Source organism: Schistocerca piceifrons, chromosome 1, assembly GCF_021461385.2.
Source record: "Schistocerca piceifrons isolate TAMUIC-IGC-003096 chromosome 1, iqSchPice1.1, whole genome shotgun sequence".
In the NCBI taxonomy this organism is placed as follows: Eukaryota; Metazoa; Arthropoda; class Insecta; order Orthoptera; family Acrididae; genus Schistocerca; species Schistocerca piceifrons.
Window position 1 is genome coordinate 176,278,844 of NC_060138.1, and position 19,440 is coordinate 176,298,283.

Consider the following 19,440-nt stretch of genomic DNA (forward strand, 5'->3'; position numbering starts at 1 on the left):
CAGCGATGACTGACGGGTGCTGCCGTCTTTCGTCTATCGTCATCTGTGATCTTGGCTCAGGCCCGAAAAGACACGCTATTTTGAAATTTTCGGTTCAAAGCATTACATTGGCCCATTTAAAATTGTGCTGCCCCCTGTGAGAATCGAACTCACGACCCCTGGTTTACAAGACCAGTGCTCTGCCCCTGAGCTAAGGAGGCTGCTACAGCTTACACCTCTTTGCGATCGCTACAGCCCTCGAGAAAAATACATTTCAGAGTCCTGAAAATGCGTACAAAGATTTACTCTGCCACAACAATTCGCTACCACTGAGGTCCACAGCGATGACTGACGGGTGCTGCCGTCTTTCGTCTATCGTCATCTGTGATCTTGGCTCAGGCCCGAAAAGACACGCTATTTTGAAATTTTCGGTTCAAAGCATTACATTGGCCCATTTAAAATTGTGCTGCCCCCTGTGAGAATCGAACTCACGACCCCTGGTTTACAAGACCAGTGCTCTGCCCCTGAGCTAAGGAGGCTGCTACAGCTTACACCTCTTTGCGATCGCTACAGCCCTCGAGAAAAATACATTCAGAGTCCTGAAAATGCGTACAAAGATTTACTCTGCCACAACAATTCGCTACCACTGAGGTCCACAGCGATGACTGACGGGTGCTGCCGTCTTTCGTCTATCGTCATCTGTGATCTTGGCTCAGGCCCGAAAAGACACGCTATTTTGAAATTTTCGGTTCAAAGCATTACATTGGCCCATTTAAAATTGTGCTGCCCCCTGTGAGAATCGAACTCACGACCCCTGGTTTACAAGACCAGTGCTCTGCCCCTGAGCTAAGGAGGCTGCTACAGCTTACACCTCTTTGCGATCGCTACAGCCCTCGAGAAAAATACATTTCAGAGTCCTGAAAATGCGTACAAAGATTTACTCTGCCACAACAATTCGCTACCACTGAGGTCCACAGCGATGACTGACGGGTGCTGCCGTCTTTCGTCTATCGTCATCTGTGATCTTGGCTCAGGCCCGAAAAGACACGCTATTTTGAAATTTTCGGTTCAAAGCATTACATTGGCCCATTTAAAATTGTGCTGCCCCCTGTGAGAATCGAACTCACGACCCCTGGTTTACAAGACCAGTGCTCTGCCCCTGAGCTAAGGAGGCTGCTACAGCTTACACCTCTTTGCGATCGCTACAGCCCTCGAGAAAAATACATTTCAGAGTCCTGAAAATGCGTACAAAGATTTACTCTGCCACAACAATTCGCTACCACTGAGGTCCACAGCGATGACTGACGGGTGCTGCCGTCTTTCGTCTATCGTCATCTGTGATCTTGGCTCAGGCCCGAAAAGACACGCTATTTTGAAATTTTCGGTTCAAAGCATTACATTGGCCCATTTAAAATTGTACTGCCCCCTGTGAGAATCGAACTCACGACCCCTGGTTTACAAGACCAGTGCTCTGCCCCTGAGCTAAGGAGGCTGCTACAGCTTACACCTCTTTGCGATCGCTACAGCCCTCGAGAAAAATACATTCAGAGTCCTGAAAATGCGTACAAAGATTTACTCTGCCACAACAATTCGCTACCACTGAGGTCCACAGCGATGACTGACGGGTGCTGCCGTCTTTCGTCTATCGTCATCTGTGATCTTGGCTCAGGCCCGAAAAGACACGCTATTTTGAAATTTTCGGTTCAAAGCATTACATTGGCCCATTTAAAATTGTGCTGCCCCCTGTGAGAATCGAACTCACAACCCCTGGTTTACAAGACCAGTGCTCTGCCCCTGAGCTAAGGAGGCTGCTACAGCTTACACCTCTTTGCGATCGCTACAGCCCTCGAGAAAAATACATTTCAGAGTCCTGAAAATGCGTACAAAGATTTACTCTGCCACAACAATTCGCTACCACTGAGGTCCACAGCGATGACTGACGGGTGCTGCCGTCTTTCGTCTATCGTCATCTGTGATCTTGGCTCAGGCCCGAAAAGACACGCTATTTTGAAATTTTCGGTTCAAAGCATTACATTGGCCCATTTAAAATTGTGCTGCCCCCTGTGAGAATCGAACTCACGACCCCTGGTTTACAAGACCAGTGCTCTGCCCCTGAGCTAAGGAGGCTGCTACAGCTTACACCTCTTTGCGATCGCTACAGCCCTCGAGAAAAATACATTCAGAGTCCTGAAAATGCGTACAAAGATTTACTCTGCCACAACAATTCGCTACCACTGAGGTCCACAGCGATGACTGACGGGTGCTGCCGTCTTTCGTCTATCGTCATCTGTGATCTTGGCTCAGGCCCGAAAAGACACGCTATTTTGAAATTTTCGGTTCAAAGCATTACATTGGCCCATTTAAAATTGTGCTGCCCCCTGTGAGAATCGAACTCACGACCCCTGGTTTACAAGACCAGTGCTCTGCCCCTGAGCTAAGGAGGCTGCTACAGCTTACACCTCTTTGCGATCGCTACAGCCCTCGAGAAAAATACATTTCAGAGTCCTGAAAATGCGTACAAAGATTTACTCTGCCACAACAATTCGCTACCACTGAGGTCCACAGCGATGACTGACGGGTGCTGCCGTCTTTCGTCTATCGTCATCTGTGATCTTGGCTCAGGCCCGAAAAGACACGCTATTTTGAAATTTTCGGTTCAAAGCATTACATTGGCCCATTTAAAATTGTGCTGCCCCCTGTGAGAATCGAACTCACGACCCCTGGTTTACAAGACCAGTGCTCTGCCCCTGAGCTAAGGAGGCTGCTACAGCTTACACCTCTTTGCGATCGCTACAGCCCTCGAGAAAAATACATTCAGAGTCCTGAAAATGCGTACAAAGATTTACTCTGCCACAACAATTCGCTACCACTGAGGTCCACAGCGATGACTGACGGGTGCTGCCGTCTTTCGTCTATCGTCATCTGTGATCTTGGCTCAGGCCCGAAAAGACACGCTATTTTGAAATTTTCGGTTCAAAGCATTACATTGGCCCATTTAAAATTGTGCTGCCCCCTGTGAGAATCGAACTCACGACCCCTGGTTTACAAGACCAGTGCTCTGCCCCTGAGCTAAGGAGGCTGCTACAGCTTACACCTCTTTGCGATCGCTACAGCCCTCGAGAAAAATACATTTCAGAGTCCTGAAAATGCGTACAAAGATTTACTCTGCCACAACAATTCGCTACCACTGAGGTCCACAGCGATGACTGACGGGTGCTGCCGTCTTTCGTCTATCGTCATCTGTGATCTTGGCTCAGGCCCGAAAAGACACGCTATTTTGAAATTTTCGGTTCAAAGCATTACATTGGCCCATTTAAAATTGTGCTGCCCCCTGTGAGAATCGAACTCACGACCCCTGGTTTACAAGACCAGTGCTCTGCCCCTGAGCTAAGGAGGCTGCTACAGCTTACACCTCTTTGCGATCGCTACAGCCCTCGAGAAAAATACATTCAGAGTCCTGAAAATGCGTACAAAGATTTACTCTGCCACAACAATTCGCTACCACTGAGGTCCACAGCGATGACTGACGGGTGCTGCCGTCTTTCGTCTATCGTCATCTGTGATCTTGGCTCAGGCCCGAAAAGACACGCTATTTTGAAATTTTCGGTTCAAAGCATTACATTGGCCCATTTAAAATTGTGCTGCCCCCTGTGAGAATCGAACTCACGACCCCTGGTTTACAAGACCAGTGCTCTGCCCCTGAGCTAAGGAGGCTGCTACAGCTTACACCTCTTTGCGATCGCTACAGCCCTCGAGAAAAATACATTTCAGAGTCCTGAAAATGCGTACAAAGATTTACTCTGCCACAACAATTCGCTACCACTGAGGTCCACAGCGATGACTGACGGGTGCTGCCGTCTTTCGTCTATCGTCATCTGTGATCTTGGCTCAGGCCCGAAAAGACACGCTATTTTGAAATTTTCGGTTCAAAGCATTACATTGGCCCATTTAAAATTGTGCTGCCCCCTGTGAGAATCGAACTCACGACCCCTGGTTTACAAGACCAGTGCTCTGCCCCTGAGCTAAGGAGGCTGCTACAGCTTACACCTCTTTGCGATCGCTACAGCCCTCGAGAAAAATACATTTCAGAGTCCTGAAAATGCGTACAAAGATTTACTCTGCCACAACAATTCGCTACCACTGAGGTCCACAGCGATGACTGACGGGTGCTGCCGTCTTTCGTCTATCGTCATCTGTGATCTTGGCTCAGGCCCGAAAAGACACGCTATTTTGAAATTTTCGGTTCAAAGCATTACATTGGCCCATTTAAAATTGTGCTGCCCCCTGTGAGAATCGAACTCACGACCCCTGGTTTACAAGACCAGTGCTCTGCCCCTTTTTTTTTTTTTTTTTTTTTTTTTTTTTTTTACAGCATTCTTTTAAGTCCAAAGGGAACACACACAGACACACACACACACACACACACACACACACACACACACACACACACAGACACACACACACACACTTAAATAAAAAGAAGATATAATTGGTTTCTAATGCAAACAGCAAAGGGTGGATTTGTACCTCAATTTTGATATACTGGGAGTGCATAATAAATTCATACTTTTTTTCATTGTGTAAAGTTAGAGGTGACAGTGAGATTCAGGCCTGCGGAAGCAAAGTGGGCAGGGGTCGAAGCCCGAGGCCTGGCCACGATGACTCCACCGTCCTGTTTCCGAAAGGCACCTGTACAAGGGCGTAGTATTATCCCCTACTGTCTCGGTTCGTGGTCGCTCGTTTGTTTTTCTTGAGCGCCCTAAAGGTCCACGAAAACTTCAGTCCTGGATTTAGAGAAGAAACATACACCAAGGCGGTAAATCCCGAAACAGTATAAAAGAAAATGGCTCACACAGGTGTCCTTAGCCAACACCCTCTCTTTCAAATGTCAGGCTAAGCATATTTGCAAAATCATCACGGAGGCCTGGCAATCGCAAGCGCTGCCAGTAAGCAGTAAGCATGTACTGCCGAAACGCTAGGTGTCCATCGTCTTCATGACAACTGATGACAAAATGTACGAAATGTCCAATCAACCACATGACTGTATGGAGCTTCGTTCGCGGAAAAAAGGAGGAATCGGGCCGGACGATGATGTCAATAGTATAAGCGGCTTCAGCAGACCTAGTGACAAAAGCAAGTTGTTTCCTGAGCCAACGCCAATTGGCAAGGTGCCCACAGCAGGTGAATCGATGTTCAAGGGTATCCAGGAGACCACACCGAGTACAGGTGTCCGTGTCAGAAAGATCAATACGGTGCAGTCGTACATTGGTGGGAACCAAATTATTTATTACCCTATACCACGTGGACGCCACGGCCATAGAGTGGATCGGCAGACTAACGTTCTTCCAGACGTTCCTCCAGGACACGGATGGAGACGCCAGTTCTATTGGATTGGGACTGGCCAGCCCCTCCCAGCGGGCAATCAAGCCCTTGGTCGTTGGCACCGGTCGCCGCAAGAAGACGTCACCGAGGTAACTCACCGCAATGTAAAATTCCCGAATGTGTTTCAACTTAAAATTTAGGCGTCCGACATCGACAGGTGGAGCAAGGCTCGCCGGACGCACAACAGTAAAAAGCCTGGATGTAATTGAAGTCACTTCTTGCGTAACAATTAGAGTCGTTCGGCGGACGTACAAAGCAGACGCCTTGCGAGTAATGTCAGAGAGGCCCAAGCCTCCGGAGAGACGCGATTTCGTCATTACCTCGTAACGTAACTTGAATAGATGGCCCTTCCATATAAACCTGCTAGACAATTGGCGCAACCTTTTCGCCACCATCATGGGAAGTGGGAACAGCTGAGCAACATAATAAGCTTTACATAGGACGTAGGTGTCTAAAATTCTGACTTTTTGCAAAATGGTAGCAGAGCGCTGCTCATGGACCATCAGAGCCCCTTGTATCTTCTCGGTGACAGATTTCCAATTGAGAGCCGCCATTTTTAGAGGACACCGATCAATGATAATCCCCAAGGACGTATGGCGATCGACAAAAGTGGCCCAAGGGACGTCAGCATCGCGAAATCCACGAATATCAAGGAACTTACATTTACCCTGATTGAGACGCGCTCCAGAGACACGACAGTATGCATCAACTGCCCCTTTCAACAACGGGATATCATCTCGTTGACGGAGGAGAACAACGACATCATCCGCATATGCCTTAACCGAGAGCTTCCCACCAGAGAGGGACATACCCTGAAGCTTGAGAGCAATAGTCCGAAGCAGCGGTTCCAGGGACAATACGAATAAAGACATAGAGAGCGGACTACCCTGAGGCACTCCGCGGCGGATAGCAATGGGCGGCGTCAGCTGCCCATTGACTGACACCCGAGCTGTTATTCCCCTATACAAATTGCCAAGAACACCACGTGATGAAGCGTTAAAACCTATTGTACCTAAAACACGATCTAAAAACACATGACTGACGTGATCAAAAGCCTTATAAAAATCAAGGAAGGCAAAGGCACAATGTACGTTTGTAACCGCCGCAACCGAGACAACATCCCGATATTCGGCTACTGGTGTCAGAATAGATCTATCATGAAAACAACATTGATGTGCACCAATCACACCCCGAAGCAGAGAAGACAACCGGCTATTGAGCGCTCTAGCAGCTGTCTTATAGTCAAAATTCAGCAATGTGAGCGGACGAAGATTGGCAGCAGATAAACGACCAGAGGACTTCGGAATTAAAACAATTTTCCCTACTTTAAAATCGGCAGGCACATCCATCCCCCTGACAATCTCATTTAAAATCTGCGTAAAAATGCCACCCAAAAGAGGCCAAAAACGGAGATAAAATTCTTTAGGCAGGCCGTCTGGACCCGGCGATTTACTGGACGGAGAGCGAGCAATAAAATCGAAAACATCATCTACCTGGAACTCCCGGAGAAATTCGCCGTTCGCGTCAGGCGCGATCGTCGCAGTTAGATCCCCAAAGACATCATCCGAAAGAGACTCACCAGAATCATCGGCAGAATAGAGACTAGTGGAATACTGATGAAGAGCACGAACCATTTCCTCCTGTGCACTAAGCTGTCGCCCATCATCCACCGTAAGAGAAGAGATGAAGGAGCGACGACGACGGGTCTGATGCCGTAGCAGGTGGTACAAGGATGTCAGTTCACCTTCAACAAGAGAGTGAGGTTTCGACTTAACTCGCAGACCATCCATCTGTCGTCGTTTAAGGCTCAAGAGCTTGGCTTTAATACGACGAACATCATGGATCCGCAGTGGAGAGGTACCCGCCGCGTCATATAGTTCACGCAGGACAGAGTAGTAATATTCATACGTGTTCTTAAAATCACGCGTCCTAGCAGCACAGTAGAAAATCAAAGTCTGACGAATCTTGGGCTTGGCAAACGCAGTCCACCAAACCAGCAAGGAGGGGTATCGCGGGACAGAGCGAAGACATCGCTCCCACACGCCACTTATAACATCATCCATAGCACTGTCGGCAAGGTGGGAAACATTTAACATCCACTGGGAACGATAAAGTTTTGCAGGTTGGCGACTAAGATTTACAGTTGCAGTAAAAGCACAATGGTCAGAAAAACTAGTAGGAATTACATCGACAGAAAGAATTTTATCACATAAAAAATCAGATAAATAGAATCTGTCGAGTCTACTGCATGAGGACGCGGTAAAAAACGTATATTTCACCAGGGTTGGATATTTGTGTTCCCAAACATCACGCAGATGCATCGTACGAACTAAGTCATGTAAATCACGGCAATAATTAAAATTGGGGGACTGGTCTGCAGGGCGTAAAACACAATTAAAATCGCCTCCGAGCAGGAGACTCCGAGGACTCTGGCGCAAAAGATAAATAAGCTCTTCTTTATAAAAGCGCGATCGAGCCACAGTGTGACCCGAACCAGAGGGGGCATACAAAACAACGAGGCGGAGATCAAAAAGACGACAACCAATCCCACGGCCAGAGTCAAGGAATTCAATGTCAGTAATAGGAATGCCCTCTCGAAAGAAAAGAGCAGTTCCTGTTGAATATTCCGGCGCGACATTAAAAACAGTTTGAAATCCAGGTAGAGAGAGATCAGAAAACAACACTTCCTGCAAAAACACTACGTCCGCACAGGCGTCGTAAATAAACTGCCGCAAAGAGGCAATGCGAACGTCGGACTCAATACGGTTAACATTTAAGGTAAGAAAGGTGTATGCTTGAACCATAGAGAGAAAAGCGAGAAAACAAATCACCTACACCGACGCACCAGCGTCACAGTCCATAGCAGGGGTGACGGAGGCATCCGAGGGAGGGGGACTGCTACCCCGTTCCGCGGATCCCTTACGTTTCGGTTTTTTACGAACAGCATTAACGTTCGGCTGAACGCGTAACTTGCGTCGGCTGACGGGCAAGGAAGCTTCAGCCGCCGGTGACGTAGGAGGGTCAAGTTCTGTATCCGACACCACCCGCGCCGGTCCACATGCGGGATCGGGGGTCGCGGGGGTAACATCCGACAAAACGGAATGGTCAACACCTGCACTAGCTTCCGGCAAACATGGACTGCACGGAGGCGAAACGTGAGCAGGAAGGTCCGAGGCCGCAGAGTTGGAAGGAGGCGGAGCAGCTCCGCTGGCAGAGGTATGGGGCAGCGAAGCAGGAAGTTGTCGCGGCTCCACTTGTTGTGACATCGAAGTCGGTTCGGAAGACGGCGCCAACAGGCCCGACCGACGAACCGACTCGAGAGAAGCTGCGTCGGAGGCCGGAGGGGCGCCAGCAGCCGCCACCGGAACCGCTACCTCAGGAGGGCAGGGAGCAGCTACAGTACACAGTGGCTCGGAGGATGCCGGTCGCTCGGACTGGGGCATTTCAGGGAGATCCTCATCCGTACTATTTCCATCGTGTGGGCGACGCCTCTTATTATTCAAAAGTGGCACACCCACCTGAGGGACAGACGGAACAACATCAGATTTAGCACGCAAAGGAGGAAATTCTGTATCAGCGGTGCGCAAAACCTGTGGAGGGGCGCTACTACCACTGGACTGTGCTACACCAAGAGCAGAACCACCTGCAACGAGGTCAGCGACCGTTAACTTGCGACGCTGTTCGAGAGAATTTTTTAAAACAAAAACTCTCCGCGGACAGTCGGTACGCACGTGACCACTTTCATTGCACAAAAAACAGGTGCCAACCTGACCACTATATGTTACATGGACACGATATCCACCGATCTGCAGGTGAGATGGAATATTCTGCTTAACGTGCATTTCGACTGAACGAATACCACTGTAACATTGCAGGCGATGTTGGCTTGACCAGCGTTCAAGGCGAATGCTCTTTACATCACCATACTTCTGTAGACCCTCCTTAAGATAGACATTATCTACCTCCGGTGGAAGGTTGTAAACACGAACATTGGTATACGTGATGGAAGCATTGGAAAGCAGCACGGTACTTACAGAATCATCCCGATGCCGAAAGAGAACTTGATGACCATATTTAGAAAGAATTTTATCAACCTGAAGTGGGTCCATAAACTTAACAAAGAAAACATACAGTTCGGTATCAAAATAAGCAGTGGGCACCTGATCCGAATGAACACCAAAGGTATCTACCAACCAATCATGAATCTCAAGAGAACTAGGTTGCACATGGCGGGTTGACTTGTCAAAAGCAAAACTAACTGTAGCCTGACGAGGAATAACCTGGGACGACATTTTCAAAATATGCGGTCGAAACCGCTACACAAAAAAAACACTGAAATACGGACAGAAAGTAACACAAGGTACGAAACAACGACGGAGAAACACTCTCAGAAGTTGCAACACAACACGTAACAAAACAGATAGTCCACTATACGTAACGCTACGGCGGAGCGGAAGACTAGGCACGTCCACACTGCACGGCGTCTAAAGCGGAACTTGCCCCTGAGCTAAGGAGGCTGCTACAGCTTACACCTCTTTGCGATCGCTACAGCCCTCGAGAAAAATACATTCAGAGTCCTGAAAATGCGTACAAAGATTTACTCTGCCACAACAATTCGCTACCACTGAGGTCCACAGCGATGACTGACGGGTGCTGCCGTCTTTCGTCTATCGTCATCTGTGATCTTGGCTCAGGCCCGAAAAGACACGCTATTTTGAAATTTTCGGTTCAAAGCATTACATTGGCCCATTTAAAATTGTGCTGCCCCCTGTGAGAATCGAACTCACGACCCCTGGTTTACAAGACCAGTGCTCTGCCCCTGAGCTAAGGAGGCTGCTACAGCTTACACCTCTTTGCGATCGCTACAGCCCTCGAGAAAAATACATTTCAGAGTCCTGAAAATGCGTACAAAGATTTACTCTGCCACAACAATTCGCTACCACTGAGGTCCACAGCGATGACTGACGGGTGCTGCCGTCTTTCGTCTATCGTCATCTGTGATCTTGGCTCAGGCCCGAAAAGACACGCTATTTTGAAATTTTCGGTTCAAAGCATTACATTGGCCCATTTAAAATTGTACTGCCCCCTGTGAGAATCGAACTCACGACCCCTGGTTTACAAGACCAGTGCTCTGCCCCTGAGCTAAGGAGGCTGCTACAGCTTACACCTCTTTGCGATCGCTACAGCCCTCGAGAAAAATACATTCAGAGTCCTGAAAATGCGTACAAAGATTTACTCTGCCACAACAATTCGCTACCACTGAGGTCCACAGCGATGACTGACGGGTGCTGCCGTCTTTCGTCTATCGTCATCTGTGATCTTGGCTCAGGCCCGAAAAGACACGCTATTTTGAAATTTTCGGTTCAAAGCATTACATTGGCCCATTTAAAATTGTGCTGCCCCCTGTGAGAATCGAACTCACGACCCCTGGTTTACAAGACCAGTGCTCTGCCCCTGAGCTAAGGAGGCTGCTACAGCTTACACCTCTTTGCGATCGCTACAGCCCTCGAGAAAAATACATTTCAGAGTCCTGAAAATGCGTACAAAGATTTACTCTGCCACAACAATTCGCTACCACTGAGGTCCACAGCGATGACTGACGGGTGCTGCCGTCTTTCGTCTATCGTCATCTGTGATCTTGGCTCAGGCCCGAAAAGACACGCTATTTTGAAATTTTCGGTTCAAAGCATTACATTGGCCCATTTAAAATTGTGCTGCCCCCTGTGAGAATCGAACTCACGACCCCTGGTTTACAAGACCAGTGCTCTGCCCCTGAGCTAAGGAGGCTGCTACAGCTTACACCTCTTTGCGATCGCTACAGCCCTCGAGAAAAATACATTCAGAGTCCTGAAAATGCGTACAAAGATTTACTCTGCCACAACAATTCGCTACCACTGAGGTCCACAGCGATGACTGACGGGTGCTGCCGTCTTTCGTCTATCGTCATCTGTGATCTTGGCTCAGGCCCGAAAAGACACGCTATTTTGAAATTTTCGGTTCAAAGCATTACATTGGCCCATTTAAAATTGTGCTGCCCCCTGTGAGAATCGAACTCACGACCCCTGGTTTACAAGACCAGTGCTCTGCCCCTGAGCTAAGGAGGCTGCTACAGCTTACACCTCTTTGCGATCGCTACAGCCCTCGAGAAAAATACATTTCAGAGTCCTGAAAATGCGTACAAAGATTTACTCTGCCACAACAATTCGCTACCACTGAGGTCCACAGCGATGACTGACGGGTGCTGCCGTCTTTCGTCTATCGTCATCTGTGATCTTGGCTCAGGCCCGAAAAGACACGCTATTTTGAAATTTTCGGTTCAAAGCATTACATTGGCCCATTTAAAATTGTGCTGCCCCCTGTGAGAATCGAACTCACGACCCCTGGTTTACAAGACCAGTGCTCTGCCCCTGAGCTAAGGAGGCTGCTACAGCTTACACCTCTTTGCGATCGCTACAGCCCTCGAGAAAAATACATTCAGAGTCCTGAAAATGCGTACAAAGATTTACTCTGCCACAACAATTCGCTACCACTGAGGTCCACAGCGATGACTGACGGGTGCTGCCGTCTTTCGTCTATCGTCATCTGTGATCTTGGCTCAGGCCCGAAAAGACACGCTATTTTGAAATTTTCGGTTCAAAGCATTACATTGGCCCATTTAAAATTGTGCTGCCCCCTGTGAGAATCGAACTCACGACCCCTGGTTTACAAGACCAGTGCTCTGCCCCTGAGCTAAGGAGGCTGCTACAGCTTACACCTCTTTGCGATCGCTACAGCCCTCGAGAAAAATACATTTCAGAGTCCTGAAAATGCGTACAAAGATTTACTCTGCCACAACAATTCGCTACCACTGAGGTCCACAGCGATGACTGACGGGTGCTGCCGTCTTTCGTCTATCGTCATCTGTGATCTTGGCTCAGGCCCGAAAAGACACGCTATTTTGAAATTTTCGGTTCAAAGCATTACATTGGCCCATTTAAAATTGTGCTGCCCCCTGTGAGAATCGAACTCACGACCCCTGGTTTACAAGACCAGTGCTCTGCCCCTGAGCTAAGGAGGCTGCTACAGCTTACACCTCTTTGCGATCGCTACAGCCCTCGAGAAAAATACATTCAGAGTCCTGAAAATGCGTACAAAGATTTACTCTGCCACAACAATTCGCTACCACTGAGGTCCACAGCGATGACTGACGGGTGCTGCCGTCTTTCGTCTATCGTCATCTGTGATCTTGGCTCAGGCCCGAAAAGACACGCTATTTTGAAATTTTCGGTTCAAAGCATTACATTGGCCCATTTAAAATTGTGCTGCCCCCTGTGAGAATCGAACTCACGACCCCTGGTTTACAAGACCAGTGCTCTGCCCCTGAGCTAAGGAGGCTGCTACAGCTTACACCTCTTTGCGATCGCTACAGCCCTCGAGAAAAATACATTTCAGAGTCCTGAAAATGCGTACAAAGATTTACTCTGCCACAACAATTCGCTACCACTGAGGTCCACAGCGATGACTGACGGGTGCTGCCGTCTTTCGTCTATCGTCATCTGTGATCTTGGCTCAGGCCCGAAAAGACACGCTATTTTGAAATTTTCGGTTCAAAGCATTACATTGGCCCATTTAAAATTGTGCTGCCCCCTGTGAGAATCGAACTCACGACCCCTGGTTTACAAGACCAGTGCTCTGCCCCTGAGCTAAGGAGGCTGCTACAGCTTACACCTCTTTGCGATCGCTACAGCCCTCGAGAAAAATACATTCAGAGTCCTGAAAATGCGTACAAAGATTTACTCTGCCACAACAATTCGCTACCACTGAGGTCCACAGCGATGACTGACGGGTGCTGCCGTCTTTCGTCTATCGTCATCTGTGATCTTGGCTCAGGCCCGAAAAGACACGCTATTTTGAAATTTTCGGTTCAAAGCATTACATTGGCCCATTTAAAATTGTGCTGCCCCCTGTGAGAATCGAACTCACGACCCCTGGTTTACAAGACCAGTGCTCTGCCCCTGAGCTAAGGAGGCTGCTACAGCTTACACCTCTTTGCGATCGCTACAGCCCTCGAGAAAAATACATTTCAGAGTCCTGAAAATGCGTACAAAGATTTACTCTGCCACAACAATTCGCTACCACTGAGGTCCACAGCGATGACTGACGGGTGCTGCCGTCTTTCGTCTATCGTCATCTGTGATCTTGGCTCAGGCCCGAAAAGACACGCTATTTTGAAATTTTCGGTTCAAAGCATTACATTGGCCCATTTAAAATTGTGCTGCCCCCTGTGAGAATCGAACTCACGACCCCTGGTTTACAAGACCAGTGCTCTGCCCCTGAGCTAAGGAGGCTGCTACAGCTTACACCTCTTTGCGATCGCTACAGCCCTCGAGAAAAATACATTCAGAGTCCTGAAAATGCGTACAAAGATTTACTCTGCCACAACAATTCGCTACCACTGAGGTCCACAGCGATGACTGACGGGTGCTGCCGTCTTTCGTCTATCGTCATCTGTGATCTTGGCTCAGGCCCGAAAAGACACGCTATTTTGAAATTTTCGGTTCAAAGCATTACATTGGCCCATTTAAAATTGTGCTGCCCCCTGTGAGAATCGAACTCACGACCCCTGGTTTACAAGACCAGTGCTCTGCCCCTGAGCTAAGGAGGCTGCTACAGCTTACACCTCTTTGCGATCGCTACAGCCCTCGAGAAAAATACATTTCAGAGTCCTGAAAATGCGTACAAAGATTTACTCTGCCACAACAATTCGCTACCACTGAGGTCCACAGCGATGACTGACGGGTGCTGCCGTCTTTCGTCTATCGTCATCTGTGATCTTGGCTCAGGCCCGAAAAGACACGCTATTTTGAAATTTTCGGTTCAAAGCATTACATTGGCCCATTTAAAATTGTGCTGCCCCCTGTGAGAATCGAACTCACGACCCCTGGTTTACAAGACCAGTGCTCTGCCCCTGAGCTAAGGAGGCTGCTACAGCTTACACCTCTTTGCGATCGCTACAGCCCTCGAGAAAAATACATTCAGAGTCCTGAAAATGCGTACAAAGATTTACTCTGCCACAACAATTCGCTACCACTGAGGTCCACAGCGATGACTGACGGGTGCTGCCGTCTTTCGTCTATCGTCATCTGTGATCTTGGCTCAGGCCCGAAAAGACACGCTATTTTGAAATTTTCGGTTCAAAGCATTACATTGGCCCATTTAAAATTGTGCTGCCCCCTGTGAGAATCGAACTCACGACCCCTGGTTTACAAGACCAGTGCTCTGCCCCTGAGCTAAGGAGGCTGCTACAGCTTACACCTCTTTGCGATCGCTACAGCCCTCGAGAAAAATACATTTCAGAGTCCTGAAAATGCGTACAAAGATTTACTCTGCCACAACAATTCGCTACCACTGAGGTCCACAGCGATGACTGACGGGTGCTGCCGTCTTTCGTCTATCGTCATCTGTGATCTTGGCTCAGGCCCGAAAAGACACGCTATTTTGAAATTTTCGGTTCAAAGCATTACATTGGCCCATTTAAAATTGTGCTGCCCCCTGTGAGAATCGAACTCACGACCCCTGGTTTACAAGACCAGTGCTCTGCCCCTGAGCTAAGGAGGCTGCTACAGCTTACACCTCTTTGCGATCGCTACAGCCCTCGAGAAAAATACATTCAGAGTCCTGAAAATGCGTACAAAGATTTACTCTGCCACAACAATTCGCTACCACTGAGGTCCACAGCGATGACTGACGGGTGCTGCCGTCTTTCGTCTATCGTCATCTGTGATCTTGGCTCAGGCCCGAAAAGACACGCTATTTTGAAATTTTCGGTTCAAAGCATTACATTGGCCCATTTAAAATTGTGCTGCCCCCTGTGAGAATCGAACTCACGACCCCTGGTTTACAAGACCAGTGCTCTGCCCCTGAGCTAAGGAGGCTGCTACAGCTTACACCTCTTTGCGATCGCTACAGCCCTCGAGAAAAATACATTTCAGAGTCCTGAAAATGCGTACAAAGATTTACTCTGCCACAACAATTCGCTACCACTGAGGTCCACAGCGATGACTGACGGGTGCTGCCGTCTTTCGTCTATCGTCATCTGTGATCTTGGCTCAGGCCCGAAAAGACACGCTATTTTGAAATTTTCGGTTCAAAGCATTACATTGGCCCATTTAAAATTGTGCTGCCCCCTGTGAGAATCGAACTCACGACCCCTGGTTTACAAGACCAGTGCTCTGCCCCTGAGCTAAGGAGGCTGCTACAGCTTACACCTCTTTGCGATCGCTACAGCCCTCGAGAAAAATACATTCAGAGTCCTGAAAATGCGTACAAAGATTTACTCTGCCACAACAATTCGCTACCACTGAGGTCCACAGCGATGACTGACGGGTGCTGCCGTCTTTCGTCTATCGTCATCTGTGATCTTGGCTCAGGCCCGAAAAGACACGCTATTTTGAAATTTTCGGTTCAAAGCATTACATTGGCCCATTTAAAATTGTGCTGCCCCCTGTGAGAATCGAACTCACGACCCCTGGTTTACAAGACCAGTGCTCTGCCCCTGAGCTAAGGAGGCTGCTACAGCTTACACCTCTTTGCGATCGCTACAGCCCTCGAGAAAAATACATTTCAGAGTCCTGAAAATGCGTACAAAGATTTACTCTGCCACAACAATTCGCTACCACTGAGGTCCACAGCGATGACTGACGGGTGCTGCCGTCTTTCGTCTATCGTCATCTGTGATCTTGGCTCAGGCCCGAAAAGACACGCTATTTTGAAATTTTCGGTTCAAAGCATTACATTGGCCCATTTAAAATTGTGCTGCCCCCTGTGAGAATCGAACTCACGACCCCTGGTTTACAAGACCAGTGCTCTGCCCCTGAGCTAAGGAGGCTGCTACAGCTTACACCTCTTTGCGATCGCTACAGCCCTCGAGAAAAATACATTCAGAGTCCTGAAAATGCGTACAAAGATTTACTCTGCCACAACAATTCGCTACCACTGAGGTCCACAGCGATGACTGACGGGTGCTGCCGTCTTTCGTCTATCGTCATCTGTGATCTTGGCTCAGGCCCGAAAAGACACGCTATTTTGAAATTTTCGGTTCAAAGCATTACATTGGCCCATTTAAAATTGTGCTGCCCCCTGTGAGAATCGAACTCACGACCCCTGGTTTACAAGACCAGTGCTCTGCCCCTGAGCTAAGGAGGCTGCTACAGCTTACACCTCTTTGCGATCGCTACAGCCCTCGAGAAAAATACATTTCAGAGTCCTGAAAATGCGTACAAAGATTTACTCTGCCACAACAATTCGCTACCACTGAGGTCCACAGCGATGACTGACGGGTGCTGCCGTCTTTCGTCTATCGTCATCTGTGATCTTGGCTCAGGCCCGAAAAGACACGCTATTTTGAAATTTTCGGTTCAAAGCATTACATTGGCCCATTTAAAATTGTGCTGCCCCCTGTGAGAATCGAACTCACGACCCCTGGTTTACAAGACCAGTGCTCTGCCCCTGAGCTAAGGAGGCTGCTACAGCTTACACCTCTTTGCGATCGCTACAGCCCTCGAGAAAAATACATTCAGAGTCCTGAAAATGCGTACAAAGATTTACTCTGCCACAACAATTCGCTACCACTGAGGTCCACAGCGATGACTGACGGGTGCTGCCGTCTTTCGTCTATCGTCATCTGTGATCTTGGCTCAGGCCCGAAAAGACACGCTATTTTGAAATTTTCGGTTCAAAGCATTACATTGGCCCATTTAAAATTGTGCTGCCCCCTGTGAGAATCGAACTCACGACCCCTGGTTTACAAGACCAGTGCTCTGCCCCTGAGCTAAGGAGGCTGCTACAGCTTACACCTCTTTGCGATCGCTACAGCCCTCGAGAAAAATACATTCAGAGTCCTGAAAATGCGTACAAAGATTTACTCTGCCACAACAATTCGCTACCACTGAGGTCCACAGCGATGACTGACGGGTGCTGCCGTCTTTCGTCTATCGTCATCTGTGATCTTGGCTCAGGCCCGAAAAGACACGCTATTTTGAAATTTTCGGTTCAAAGCATTACATTGGCCCATTTAAAATTGTGCTGCCCCCTGTGAGAATCGAACTCACGACCCCTGGTTTACAAGACCAGTGCTCTGCCCCTGAGCTAAGGAGGCTGCTACAGCTTACACCTCTTTGCGATCGCTACAGCCCTCGAGAAAAATACATTCAGAGTCCTGAAAATGCGTACAAAGATTTACTCTGCCACAACAATTCGCTACCACTGAGGTCCACAGCGATGACTGACGGGTGCTGCCGTCTTTCGTCTATCGTCATCTGTGATCTTGGCTCAGGCCCGAAAAGACACGCTATTTTGAAATTTTCGGTTCAAAGCATTACATTGGCCCATTTAAAATTGTGCTGCCCCCTGTGAGAATCGAACTCACGACCCCTGGTTTACAAGACCAGTGCTCTGCCCCTGAGCTAAGGAGGCTGCTACAGCTTACACCTCTTTGCGATCGCTACAGCCCTCGAGAAAAATACATTCAGAGTCCTGAAAATGCGTACAAAGATTTACTCTGCCACAACAATTCGCTACCACTGAGGTCCACAGCGATGACTGACGGGTGCTGCCGTCTTTCGTCTATCGTCATCTGTGATCTTGGCTCAGGCCCGAAAAGACACGCTATTTTGAAATTTTCGGTTCAAAGCATTACATTGGCCCATTTAAAATTGTGCTGCCCCCTGTGAGAATCGAACTCACGACCCCTGGTTTACAAGACCAGTGCTCTGCCCCTGAGCTAAGGAGGCTGCTACAGCTTACACCTCTTTGCGATCGCTACAGCCCTCGAGAAAAATACATTTCAGAGTCCTGAAAATGCGTACAAAGATTTACTCTGCCACAACAATTCGCTACCACTGAGGTCCACAGCGATGACTGACGGGTGCTGCCGTCTTTCGTCTATCGTCATCTGTGATCTTGGCTCAGGCCCGAAAAGACACGCTATTTTGAAATTTTCGGTTCAAAGCATTACATTGGCCCATTTAAAATTGTGCTGCCCCCTGTGAGAATCGAACTCACGACCCCTGGTTTACAAGACCAGTGCTCTGCCCCTGAGCTAAGGAGGCTGCTACAGCTTACACCTCTTTGCGATCGCTACAGCCCTCGAGAAAAATACATTTCAGAGTCCTGAAAATGCGTACAAAGATTTACTCTGCCACAACAATTCGCTACCACTGAGGTCCACAGCGATGACTGACGGGTGCTGCCGTCTTTCGTCTATCGTCATCTGTGATCTTGGCTCAGGCCCGAAAAGACACGCTATTTTGAAATTTTCGGTTCAAAGCATTACATTGGCCCATTTAAAATTGTGCTGCCCCCTGTGAGAATCGAACTCACGACCCCTGGTTTACAAGACCAGTGCTCTGCCCCTGAGCTAAGGAGGCTGCTACAGCTTACACCTCTTTGCGATCGCTACAGCCCTCGAGAAAAATACATTTCAGAGTCCTGAAAATGCGTACAAAGATTTACTCTGCCACAACAATTCGCTACCACTGAGGTCCACAGCGATGACTGACGGGTGCTGCCGTCTTTCGTCTATCGTCATCTGTGATCTTGGCTCAGGCCCGAAAAGACACGCTATTTTGAAATTTTCGGTTCAAAGCATTACATTGGCCCATTTAAAATTGTGCTGCCCCCTGTGAGAATCGAACTCACGACCCCTGGTTTACAAGACCAGTGCTCTGCCCCTGAGCTAAGGAGGCTGCTACAGCTTACACCTCTTTGCGATCGCTACAGCCCTCGAGAAAAATACATTCAGAGTCCTGAAAATGCGTACAAAGATTTACTCTGCCACAACAATTCGCTACCACTGAGGTCCACAGCGATGACTGACGGGTGCTGCCGTCTTTCGTCTATCGTCATCTGTGATCTTGGCTCAGGCCCGAAAAGACACGCTATTTTGAAATTTTCGGTTCAAAGCATTACATTGGCCCATTTAAAATTGTGCTGCCCCCTGTGAGAATCGAACTCACGACCCCTGGTTTACAAGACCAGTGCTCTGCCCCTGAGCTAAGGAGGCTGCTACAGCTTACACCTCTTTGCGATCGCTACAGCCCT

At 48.5% G+C, this 19,440-nt stretch overlaps 43 non-coding genes across 43 annotated transcripts; all 43 read right to left on the reverse strand.

Moving 5' to 3' along the window:
• Nucleotides 1–128: 128 nt before the first annotated feature.
• On the reverse strand, nucleotides 129–200 carry Trnat-ugu. Its single transcript has one exon. It is a non-coding gene; the product is annotated as a tRNA-Thr (tRNA).
• A 246-nt stretch (nucleotides 201–446) lies between these two features.
• Trnat-ugu lies at nucleotides 447–518 on the reverse strand. The gene has a single exon. It is a non-coding gene; the product is annotated as a tRNA-Thr (tRNA).
• A 245-nt stretch (nucleotides 519–763) lies between these two features.
• Nucleotides 764–835, reverse strand: Trnat-ugu. The gene has a single exon. It is a non-coding gene; the product is annotated as a tRNA-Thr (tRNA).
• Nucleotides 836–1,081: 246 nt separating this feature from the next.
• On the reverse strand, nucleotides 1,082–1,153 carry Trnat-ugu. The gene has a single exon. It is a non-coding gene; the product is annotated as a tRNA-Thr (tRNA).
• Nucleotides 1,154–1,399: 246 nt separating this feature from the next.
• On the reverse strand, nucleotides 1,400–1,471 carry Trnat-ugu. The gene has a single exon. It is a non-coding gene; the product is annotated as a tRNA-Thr (tRNA).
• A 245-nt stretch (nucleotides 1,472–1,716) lies between these two features.
• Trnat-ugu lies at nucleotides 1,717–1,788 on the reverse strand. The gene has a single exon. It is a non-coding gene; the product is annotated as a tRNA-Thr (tRNA).
• A 246-nt stretch (nucleotides 1,789–2,034) lies between these two features.
• Trnat-ugu lies at nucleotides 2,035–2,106 on the reverse strand. The gene has a single exon. It is a non-coding gene; the product is annotated as a tRNA-Thr (tRNA).
• Nucleotides 2,107–2,351: 245 nt separating this feature from the next.
• Nucleotides 2,352–2,423, reverse strand: Trnat-ugu. Its single transcript has one exon. It is a non-coding gene; the product is annotated as a tRNA-Thr (tRNA).
• Nucleotides 2,424–2,669: 246 nt separating this feature from the next.
• Nucleotides 2,670–2,741, reverse strand: Trnat-ugu. Its single transcript has one exon. It is a non-coding gene; the product is annotated as a tRNA-Thr (tRNA).
• Nucleotides 2,742–2,986: 245 nt separating this feature from the next.
• On the reverse strand, nucleotides 2,987–3,058 carry Trnat-ugu. The gene has a single exon. It is a non-coding gene; the product is annotated as a tRNA-Thr (tRNA).
• A 246-nt stretch (nucleotides 3,059–3,304) lies between these two features.
• Nucleotides 3,305–3,376, reverse strand: Trnat-ugu. Its single transcript has one exon. It is a non-coding gene; the product is annotated as a tRNA-Thr (tRNA).
• Nucleotides 3,377–3,621: 245 nt separating this feature from the next.
• On the reverse strand, nucleotides 3,622–3,693 carry Trnat-ugu. Its single transcript has one exon. It is a non-coding gene; the product is annotated as a tRNA-Thr (tRNA).
• Nucleotides 3,694–3,939: 246 nt separating this feature from the next.
• Trnat-ugu lies at nucleotides 3,940–4,011 on the reverse strand. Its single transcript has one exon. It is a non-coding gene; the product is annotated as a tRNA-Thr (tRNA).
• Nucleotides 4,012–10,123: 6,112 nt separating this feature from the next.
• Trnat-ugu lies at nucleotides 10,124–10,195 on the reverse strand. The gene has a single exon. It is a non-coding gene; the product is annotated as a tRNA-Thr (tRNA).
• A 246-nt stretch (nucleotides 10,196–10,441) lies between these two features.
• On the reverse strand, nucleotides 10,442–10,513 carry Trnat-ugu. The gene has a single exon. It is a non-coding gene; the product is annotated as a tRNA-Thr (tRNA).
• A 245-nt stretch (nucleotides 10,514–10,758) lies between these two features.
• Nucleotides 10,759–10,830, reverse strand: Trnat-ugu. Its single transcript has one exon. It is a non-coding gene; the product is annotated as a tRNA-Thr (tRNA).
• A 246-nt stretch (nucleotides 10,831–11,076) lies between these two features.
• Nucleotides 11,077–11,148, reverse strand: Trnat-ugu. The gene has a single exon. It is a non-coding gene; the product is annotated as a tRNA-Thr (tRNA).
• Nucleotides 11,149–11,393: 245 nt separating this feature from the next.
• Nucleotides 11,394–11,465, reverse strand: Trnat-ugu. Its single transcript has one exon. It is a non-coding gene; the product is annotated as a tRNA-Thr (tRNA).
• A 246-nt stretch (nucleotides 11,466–11,711) lies between these two features.
• Trnat-ugu lies at nucleotides 11,712–11,783 on the reverse strand. The gene has a single exon. It is a non-coding gene; the product is annotated as a tRNA-Thr (tRNA).
• A 245-nt stretch (nucleotides 11,784–12,028) lies between these two features.
• Nucleotides 12,029–12,100, reverse strand: Trnat-ugu. The gene has a single exon. It is a non-coding gene; the product is annotated as a tRNA-Thr (tRNA).
• A 246-nt stretch (nucleotides 12,101–12,346) lies between these two features.
• Nucleotides 12,347–12,418, reverse strand: Trnat-ugu. Its single transcript has one exon. It is a non-coding gene; the product is annotated as a tRNA-Thr (tRNA).
• Nucleotides 12,419–12,663: 245 nt separating this feature from the next.
• Nucleotides 12,664–12,735, reverse strand: Trnat-ugu. Its single transcript has one exon. It is a non-coding gene; the product is annotated as a tRNA-Thr (tRNA).
• Nucleotides 12,736–12,981: 246 nt separating this feature from the next.
• On the reverse strand, nucleotides 12,982–13,053 carry Trnat-ugu. The gene has a single exon. It is a non-coding gene; the product is annotated as a tRNA-Thr (tRNA).
• A 245-nt stretch (nucleotides 13,054–13,298) lies between these two features.
• On the reverse strand, nucleotides 13,299–13,370 carry Trnat-ugu. The gene has a single exon. It is a non-coding gene; the product is annotated as a tRNA-Thr (tRNA).
• Nucleotides 13,371–13,616: 246 nt separating this feature from the next.
• On the reverse strand, nucleotides 13,617–13,688 carry Trnat-ugu. Its single transcript has one exon. It is a non-coding gene; the product is annotated as a tRNA-Thr (tRNA).
• Nucleotides 13,689–13,933: 245 nt separating this feature from the next.
• On the reverse strand, nucleotides 13,934–14,005 carry Trnat-ugu. The gene has a single exon. It is a non-coding gene; the product is annotated as a tRNA-Thr (tRNA).
• A 246-nt stretch (nucleotides 14,006–14,251) lies between these two features.
• Nucleotides 14,252–14,323, reverse strand: Trnat-ugu. Its single transcript has one exon. It is a non-coding gene; the product is annotated as a tRNA-Thr (tRNA).
• A 245-nt stretch (nucleotides 14,324–14,568) lies between these two features.
• Trnat-ugu lies at nucleotides 14,569–14,640 on the reverse strand. The gene has a single exon. It is a non-coding gene; the product is annotated as a tRNA-Thr (tRNA).
• A 246-nt stretch (nucleotides 14,641–14,886) lies between these two features.
• Nucleotides 14,887–14,958, reverse strand: Trnat-ugu. Its single transcript has one exon. It is a non-coding gene; the product is annotated as a tRNA-Thr (tRNA).
• A 245-nt stretch (nucleotides 14,959–15,203) lies between these two features.
• On the reverse strand, nucleotides 15,204–15,275 carry Trnat-ugu. Its single transcript has one exon. It is a non-coding gene; the product is annotated as a tRNA-Thr (tRNA).
• Nucleotides 15,276–15,521: 246 nt separating this feature from the next.
• Trnat-ugu lies at nucleotides 15,522–15,593 on the reverse strand. Its single transcript has one exon. It is a non-coding gene; the product is annotated as a tRNA-Thr (tRNA).
• Nucleotides 15,594–15,838: 245 nt separating this feature from the next.
• Trnat-ugu lies at nucleotides 15,839–15,910 on the reverse strand. The gene has a single exon. It is a non-coding gene; the product is annotated as a tRNA-Thr (tRNA).
• Nucleotides 15,911–16,156: 246 nt separating this feature from the next.
• Nucleotides 16,157–16,228, reverse strand: Trnat-ugu. Its single transcript has one exon. It is a non-coding gene; the product is annotated as a tRNA-Thr (tRNA).
• Nucleotides 16,229–16,473: 245 nt separating this feature from the next.
• Nucleotides 16,474–16,545, reverse strand: Trnat-ugu. The gene has a single exon. It is a non-coding gene; the product is annotated as a tRNA-Thr (tRNA).
• A 246-nt stretch (nucleotides 16,546–16,791) lies between these two features.
• On the reverse strand, nucleotides 16,792–16,863 carry Trnat-ugu. The gene has a single exon. It is a non-coding gene; the product is annotated as a tRNA-Thr (tRNA).
• Nucleotides 16,864–17,108: 245 nt separating this feature from the next.
• On the reverse strand, nucleotides 17,109–17,180 carry Trnat-ugu. Its single transcript has one exon. It is a non-coding gene; the product is annotated as a tRNA-Thr (tRNA).
• A 245-nt stretch (nucleotides 17,181–17,425) lies between these two features.
• Nucleotides 17,426–17,497, reverse strand: Trnat-ugu. The gene has a single exon. It is a non-coding gene; the product is annotated as a tRNA-Thr (tRNA).
• Nucleotides 17,498–17,742: 245 nt separating this feature from the next.
• Trnat-ugu lies at nucleotides 17,743–17,814 on the reverse strand. Its single transcript has one exon. It is a non-coding gene; the product is annotated as a tRNA-Thr (tRNA).
• Nucleotides 17,815–18,059: 245 nt separating this feature from the next.
• On the reverse strand, nucleotides 18,060–18,131 carry Trnat-ugu. The gene has a single exon. It is a non-coding gene; the product is annotated as a tRNA-Thr (tRNA).
• Nucleotides 18,132–18,377: 246 nt separating this feature from the next.
• On the reverse strand, nucleotides 18,378–18,449 carry Trnat-ugu. The gene has a single exon. It is a non-coding gene; the product is annotated as a tRNA-Thr (tRNA).
• A 246-nt stretch (nucleotides 18,450–18,695) lies between these two features.
• Nucleotides 18,696–18,767, reverse strand: Trnat-ugu. Its single transcript has one exon. It is a non-coding gene; the product is annotated as a tRNA-Thr (tRNA).
• Nucleotides 18,768–19,013: 246 nt separating this feature from the next.
• On the reverse strand, nucleotides 19,014–19,085 carry Trnat-ugu. The gene has a single exon. It is a non-coding gene; the product is annotated as a tRNA-Thr (tRNA).
• Nucleotides 19,086–19,330: 245 nt separating this feature from the next.
• Nucleotides 19,331–19,402, reverse strand: Trnat-ugu. Its single transcript has one exon. It is a non-coding gene; the product is annotated as a tRNA-Thr (tRNA).
• Between the last annotated feature and the right edge of the window lie 38 nt (nucleotides 19,403–19,440).